Raw genomic sequence first — 8,513 nt, 5'->3', positions numbered from 1 at the left:
ATCATTTATTTTGATGTCACAGTAACTGAAAACATTACTTGGAGGCTGAGAGCAGAATGCTGCAGCGTTCACACTGTAGGGAGCAGTTTTATAGAGAAGGGCTCCTCTAGTGGACACATGAGGTACTTCCTCTCTACACAGCTCAGTCTCTCACATTACAATGTTGCTCGGAGAAATTTCCACATGTATTCTTTGGACTGGGGGAGAGAGTGGTGGATTAGACTCCTTCTTTGACCCTATAATCCAGCTAAACTGTGGCATCAATCAGCAGAACCTTTAAAGCAGTCAGAGGCAGGTTCAGGCCGCTCTGAGTGGCTGTGGCATTGATTGAAAGCTCCAGGAAAGATGAAAAGGTGACAGCAGAGAGGCCGGACTAGCTGCTGCACCGCCTGCACATCATATAGGCGAGGACCCGGACATGCAATCACCTGCGGTGTTACAATCCAAGAACGTTATCTTCAGTCGCTCAGAGGTCCCTGTAAATTCACAATCCTCTTACTGGTCATTGCTTCTTGGGCCGCTAATGCCATTAAAATCCAATCCACACCGGTTTATCCACCTAAGAGGACAATGGCTCTCATGAGCTGACCACTGGGATTACGCTGAGTGATAAGTGGCTACACACAGAGCTCTTTGTCGGACCACGTCTTAGATTTTAGAATCTCAACATTCAGATTTGGGATTAGGAGAATACCTTGGAAGGTTTAACATGTCGTAGATATTTTCCAGTTGAGACAATTAATTCACCTAATGTTGGTGTTTCCACTGATCTGGGTTACTCAATTTAAACTTCTGCATGATTGTTTTTTTCCGTTTGTGCCTTGTCCCACTAAAACTGTAAATGTAGAATTAGTGCAGGAGTGATGAACCGGAAACATCGTCTTGTTGCACAACTCACAAGAGAGACAGATTCATCCAAGTTTAAGACAGAAAATAAAATGTTTTTTATTAGATCAAAATGTCATGTTGAATTGTTTTTAATGTTTTTTGGCAAAATAAACTTCAGTTAAAGCTTGTAAGAGCCTGTGCATTGTGACTATTATACTGGTGGTTGTTTGAAATACAGTTAAAGAGTAACAGTTAAACATGTGTAAACCGGTTTACACACACGTAATATCGACTTCTATACTTTTTATCCTCGCTTCATTTCCTTTGTTGCGTTGAATTAATTCCTGTACATTTGGTCTTTGTACTCCTAGAATTCCTTTTATGTGTTGGTGTACTTGCTATTGCAGATAGGACTGCTTGGCCCCTTTGCTCTATGCTATGAGAGTTAGATGAGAGCCTGTGTGCTCCAGCTGGACAGAAAGGGGGTAAGCAGCTAAAGCTTTCTCATTACGATGTTAAGTCACGCTTCTTTAAAGCGTACACAAACTGAAGAGTAAAGACGACACACTGTGGTTTACGGAGGCTCTGTTCCTGAGAACCTTCTCTCAAAGGATGTTTACAACATTTAAGAAAATACTTTTTTAATATAATAAACCAGAACCATCCACGATGTCAGGTTTAATAAACTGACACGACGAAAGTCCTCCATTACGTCCAATGTGGGGACCTTCACCCTGCAGATATGTGAAGCCCACACAAGGGAACTGTGGTCACAACTTTGAATGAGAATCAGAATCAGAAATCCTTTATTAGTCCCACGACGGGGAAATGTACCTTGTTACAGCAAAAGAACAAGAAAGTAAAGTGGTGAGTACACAATAATAAAATATAATAAAATAGATTAACAGTAGTATTACAGTAGTACACAGTCGTTTTTAAAAATGAATATTGCACATGGCAGTGATAACTTTGCTGACTGTTTATCCCACAGGGACATGTTCTGGAATCCTCTCCTGTCTTTGTGTCATCCGAAGGCCTCGGCTGTTAGAGGCACATCGTGGCTGTGATGGTACGAGCTAAGGGCTCTCATGGAGGAGCTTCAATGATGCAGTTCAAGGGTCAGTTGAAGTGCTCTCGACCTCTCATCTCTCTTTCCACTGAGAGGTCGCTACCAGCTCATATTTTTCAAGCGTTGTATGTCACATAACATAATTCAAGCATTAATCCGCAACCTTCTGTGGTGGTCAAAGTCCTTCACAGGGAAGCCGAGCTGTTGGACATTAAAACCCTTTGCCGACGATGCCTGCCATAGACAAAAGGGGCCTCTTCTCCGCTGTCAAGATAACGCCACAGCAGCTATTGTAAAGTCACAGGGCTATTGTGTAGTCGATTTCTCTGCAGGTTTGCAAAGGCCTTCACAGTACAGTATACACACTCCAGCACAAACACACACAAAGACGACAGAGGAATGTGACAGAATTGGACGCTTCTACTCCTCTGAAGACACTACTCGGAGGAAAAAAGACGGGACCGAAGGGGGAACAAAAGAGGAGCGTTTCAAAAAACACTTCTGAACACCTAGATCAAAGGCAGCTGAGGAAAGCAAGGCGTTTGTGCAGAGAGGGAAAAAATAAAATCATAAATAGTGAGTAAACAAGCCTGAAATGGAGTGAGTGGTTGTGCGAAGCGGGGAAAGAGAGGTGTCATAGCATCTTAACCACGTTCACAAGGTGTATTTCCCCGCTGCACACACAAGGCCAGGTTATCGCATGGCAGAATTGACTTTTCTCTTGGTGTTGCGGAAGGCCGGCAGGTGTTTGTGCGGCGCGACGAGGCAGCTGCATCAGAGTGAGGAGATAACAACCAGGAAAACAAGCCCTCCTCCTCCTCCTCCTCCTCCGTGTCTTCTTTTCTTCTCTTTCGTTTTTTTCTTTCGTGAGGGAGGCGACAATCAGACAAACCCAATAGGTCGCCTCTTTCTCTCACATGAATGGTACAACAAGGCCGCCATTAGAGAGCGATAACCACCTCAGTGCTGCAGTCATTTGTCCCAGTTGAGAGGAAGGGGGCCGGGGACATTTGGCGGGACAGACGTACTGGGAGCAGTTTGAATTGTGCACCTTGTCCTCCACAAGCACTGACCTTCCATCACCTCCTGTGGGAGGGTCTGGGCTCTCTGTGCTTGGCTATAATTAGGATTGTTAAGAAATATTTTCCTTTTCATAAATATGGTCAAAAAATTTGAGTTTCGATTTGTTTGGTTGTACACCATCATTCACAATATGTCTACAGCATTGTTTTTCACCTTCACTTTCCACTGATTATGTGCAGCAATGGGAAAGAAACGCTTTAAGAAGAGGTGAAATGTAACATGTCCAGTTCCACACAGACAGAGCGGAGACATGTTTACTGATTCTTGAAGCTTGTGCGTGTGAAATGATCTGTGCATGGAGACACTTTGATGTCAAATGTTAGGCATCAAGTTTATGTTTTTTGTGTTAAAGTGTTAAAGGAAGTTAACTCATTGAATGGAAGTTGAAAAAACAGTGTGTAAAGTTTTAGGGCAGGCAAACTGCATCACGGAAAAGTTGTAAAACAGGTGTTTCATGCCATCACTGGCACTGAGCCTTCATAATAATACATAATATAAAAATGCCTTTAGCAAATCTCCACTTTAAACAAGAGGAAAACACAGTATCTACACACAAAATGACTTTTTCTCTGACGATAATTCTTAAGTAGCACAAAACATAATTCTTGACTAATGAATAACTATTCACTTTTTCCAGAGCTTCAAAAAAATAGAATAGTTCATGTCTGTTATAGCTAGTTATATTTATATTGAAATGTATGTGAAAAATGTATTTACAATTTAATACATATCATTTAAATATGTGAAGTATCGTAAATAGTTTATCAGATATTGCTTTTGCACTAGGACTAGTTATTAATGCATTATAATTGCTTAATTTCTAAGTATTTATTAACAAACTGAATTACCAAGATGTCGTCAAAGGCATTTTCACCTGCGGTACTATTGACTCATTTATGTAGGATAAGAAACTGAATTATCAGCTAGTTAAAATGCATGTATATATATTTGTATTACATTTATACAGAGAATGGGTTAATCTAAATGTTCTAACACTGGACATGGGAACCTCATCTCAATAACTGTTAGCTAAATAATCAGACGGCAGGTGTTTAGTGAGGTCAACACTTTTCTAACAGTCACATTCTGCTCTAAATGAATACGTGATTTGACCAAACAGACAAATGTTGAAGTCATCTGGAAGTCACAGCAGACTTTTTGACTTGAGGTGAAAAACACACTTTCTTTCTCTTTGCGTTCAGACTGAGCTGCACACGTGCTTCGGTGAATATGCTGTGAACTGCTGATAGAATATCACTCAGATTCCACTTTTGATCACAGAGGGGAGGCAACAATAACACTGAATGAATACAGCCACTAATAACCCGACGCTGGAAACACTCCTCACACAGTTCAGCCGTTTCCACAAGGAAATGGAAGCTTCTCTGAGGCTAACTCTTTTAATAGTGCTGCGATACAAATTGACCACGCCGTAGGAACAGCGACAAAACACATTCCTTCATCAGACTGACAAAAGAGAAAACTGAAACAATCAGCAATGTGCAATATGGAGTTAGCTGCTGCAGGGTTTGTTGAGTTGTTTTTTGGCTGACCTCAAACTAAAAACTCCTACTTGTGAACACACGCCTACCTGCAGCATCTGACTGCATGGCCGATTAACAGCTGTTCTCTTCTGCAGCACAATGCTCAAAAGGATCTTGTGTTTGCTTTGTTTTAGCCGATGATTTAATAAACACTCTTTCCTTATCCTTTCTTTTTTACCCTTGCATTGCATTATCTGATAATTGATATATCTTTCTTTCTTTTTGCTTTATTCTCTCAGCAAAAGCAGTTCAATTATTCAATCTCTTCACTACTGAGAGAGATATCCTATATGCCACAAAGCCTTAACACACACTGTCACAGTTAATGGAAGGAGCAATCAAATATTTTACAGAAAACCAAATATGCAGATGTGTCGGCAGCAATTTAGCCAGACATATTTTAGAGCGAGGGATTCGAGGAGGAGGGGAGAAGAGAAAGTGATAGCAGGAAAAATCGAAGGAGACGTTTGATGAATATTCACCCATTGTTCCTGGGAATGTAAGTCGCCATCTACTTCAGAGGATCGGAAGAGGAAATAAGTCAAGCTCCTCGGAGCGCGGGGTGTGGCACAGCGGCATTAAGTGCCGTAATTAATAGTATTCTCACATTTCTGGAGAAGTTATTAGGGTGCACGGGAGAGAAAGTAGCACCTAAAGAGCCTCTCAAATTGCACTCCAAGATGTGTCACTTCCAGCAGTCGTTTAATAGCTCGTTGGAAACTGTTGACCCCAGTTAACAGAACAAGCCCATTTGAGCTTTTAGTGAATTAGTTCATATTTAAATGGGCTGAATGAAATCCCACTCTCCTGCACACACACACACACACACACATACACACACACACACACACACACACAGGCATCTTAAACCATCTCAAATGTACTTATTATTTGCAGTTTATTATTATAAAAGAATAACTGCATTAACAGATCATTCTGACATTTAACTTTTTCCTTCATCAAATTCACCCACACAAACTTTTCTCTCATATCTACCTGCAGAACATTTAATGTACAGGAAAAATAAAGAAAAGATAATCTTTGATTAGCATCCATTGTTGAAAATAACCTGAAAATATCAGTAAATGTCACATGTAGGGGGGAGAGAAATAATCCCATATAATACACTTGAGGAAATATTTGTCAATCTAAAAATTTCATACGGTAAATGTTAGCGGTGAAACAGTGTGCTGCCAATAGAATCCAATTAAAGAAACCCTCACAATGTTTTTGAGGATTTTCACAGGAATGCCAGCAACTGGAGATATCGGTGCATAAATTAACTGCAGCGGACTTAATTACACAGGAGGAAAGCAAGAGGGAGAGAGAAAGAAGGAGATGTGGGCAAACAGGGAGGAATGGAGGTGTGGAGATTTTTTTTTTTTTTCACCGATAACTCGAAGTTGAAAAAAAATAATAATCTCGGAGACACTCACCCTGCTTCAGGCTCCTCCATCTGTCTCTGCTACACACACACACACACACACACACACACACACACACTCACAGATCTGAACACACACTCTTTATTCGGCCCTGCAGTCCAGCAGAAGCAGGTTGAAGGTGTATCTGCTCGGTTCTGGTCTTCCTTCAGCCTGGAAATGTTCGTTTTGAGAAGCACACACGTACACACACATACTCTCATCTGCTGTCTAAAACCGAGAATGTAAACAGACTTCCAATGTACCTCCTAAATTCCACCTCAGAAGTTTGTACACGGCACAAAAAAGCTGCATTTCCCCTCTGTGAATCAATTCTTTCTTTTCTTTGCTTTTTTTCAGTGTTAGATGAGGGGGGTTTGTTTTATGCTTTGCACATAAATGTGATGCATAGACTCTGCTTGCTCATATCTGCCTGCATTGTATGTGGGCGGGTGTAAATCCTCATCTTCCTGTATATCCATTAGTAATGCAACACTCTAAAAATAAAGTGCGCCCCGGCGTATCAGTGCCTATGAACATGTTGCCTGTGTAATCACATTTTATATACTTCTTTTTTATGTGTTGTGTGGAGAGAGAGAGAGGAGGGGAGTGTTGCAGGTGTCTCGCTGGTGGATTGTGGGAGCTGCAGCTCTGCATGGATGTATAAATGGCGGTGATAGGCCAATTGTGAATGCCGGGATTTTACCTTCTTACCAAAAAACTAACATTATACCAGCAAGATGGGCTGTATTGTGAAAGGTGATATAAGTCCCCTTTTTTATCCCATTTCTCCTCCATCCCTCCATCCTCTCCTCTTACTCTCTGCTGCACTGACACAAATCAGCATGCTTAGAATAAACTGCATAAGTTATCAGCTCCTTGGAAAGCAACGCATAAGGGGAGAGCAGCAGCAGAAAAAAAAAGGAGGAGACAGAGAGGGGAGACTTCTATCACTTAATGAAAAATAGCTTTCCTTTTGGACAGAACTTCATAGGGCTGCAATCAAGCCCTGGCCCCCACTTCTTGACGTGCAATCCAGGCAAATCAAGTCAGCATCTATTAATAATATTTCCCTGGCTCCTTTCATTCCAGCGCGTGTCCTACCACTGTCAACGCTGTGATGGAGCACTGCCTTTATCTCCACCCCGGCCTGCTCTGTCACAGTGATAAACAATTCTAACAAGAATCAGAATAAAGATCTCCCCAGTAGACTCCCGGAGATAGAGGGGGCCCTTTTTTCTCATTTTCTAGACGGCAAAATTTAATCTGGTGCCTCAACCCCCTGCCACCCCCCCACCTCTTTCACACACACATATACCCCACCCATATCCCCCCCCTTTCTTCTCCCCTCCCTCGTTCCTCCTTCTTCCTCCTCTGCCGCCCTCCCCATCTTTCTTTTTTCTCCTCTTCCTCCTTCCTGACGCTTTTTTTTTCCAAGCGTCACATTCAAAGAGATGTAAATTTTCTCAGAGCTGGGACCTGATGGAGTTGGAGCGCAGGGTGAATGTCAAAGGGGGTGGAGAAGTAGAGTGCAGTGGAGGAAATGTGTGTGCGGGGGGGAGTCACTCCTTTACTCATTGGTTGGGATGTATTGTTGGTGGGAAAAGGTGAGGCTTGTGTCCTAACATCCAGGCTGGAAAACTGCAAAGGGAGGAAGTAGCAGCAGCGTCACCAAGCGTTACATTGAGATGGGAGTGAAGCTGCTTTATTCTCCCACTGTCTCAACATTAAGATGGTGAAACTGAGGGAGGTGATGACATTCTAAATATATCTATTCAAATAGTCCAATTCAAAAACAGATTCCAAGTCATTACACATGCTTTTATAAATGATGGCTTTAGCTGCACTAATCAATATTTTCTATAGAAACAATTAATCAAATGACCGCTCACCGTTTTGGCCCACAGCTTTGATGTTTTGGTTCAGTCTCACTGCTCGCATTAACTAGCAGCACACAGTTCGGCAAGAAACACCAACAAACAAATAAATGCAAAAAAAACGTAATGTGTCAAAAAACCCCGCGACAAACAGATATAAGCTGCTTTAAAGACTGACCATTGAGCTAACCTTACAGGAAAGTTGAGAAGCTGAATACTCTCATGTCTGTGTGGTAAGAAGGTAGCTAGGACTTGTTTAACCTAGCTTAGCATAAAGACTGGAGGCAGGGAAACAGCTGGCTCTGTCCTAAGCTCAAGAAATCTGTCTTATTTACATGATGCATCTCAGAGATGACCTGCTGTGTATATATTTTTAATGAAAAACACTTTATCCTCTGGTTATCATGGTTTGCTTAATCCAATCAATGAGCACATGCATTGGTGTTTGGTACGGAGACAATGGCGCTTACTGAGCTGTAGAGGTGTTGAAAGGTGTTTTGTTTTTGACGGAGTAAGGCTAGCTGTTTCCCCCTGATGACAGTCTTTATGCTAAGCTAGGCTAACTATGACCCAGCTCATTTACCAGAATACTCAACTATTTATAAAGTTTCAGATCATTTTAATTGGGAGTAACTGTTTCACATTTATATTTTAACTCTGTGCAGAGTTGAACGAGGATTAGAGCAGGATG

This window comes from Cottoperca gobio, chromosome 22 (assembly GCF_900634415.1).
Source record: "Cottoperca gobio chromosome 22, fCotGob3.1, whole genome shotgun sequence".
NCBI classification, from domain to species: Eukaryota; Metazoa; Chordata; class Actinopteri; order Perciformes; family Bovichtidae; genus Cottoperca; species Cottoperca gobio.
Note: the sequence above shows the minus strand (reverse complement) of the source record.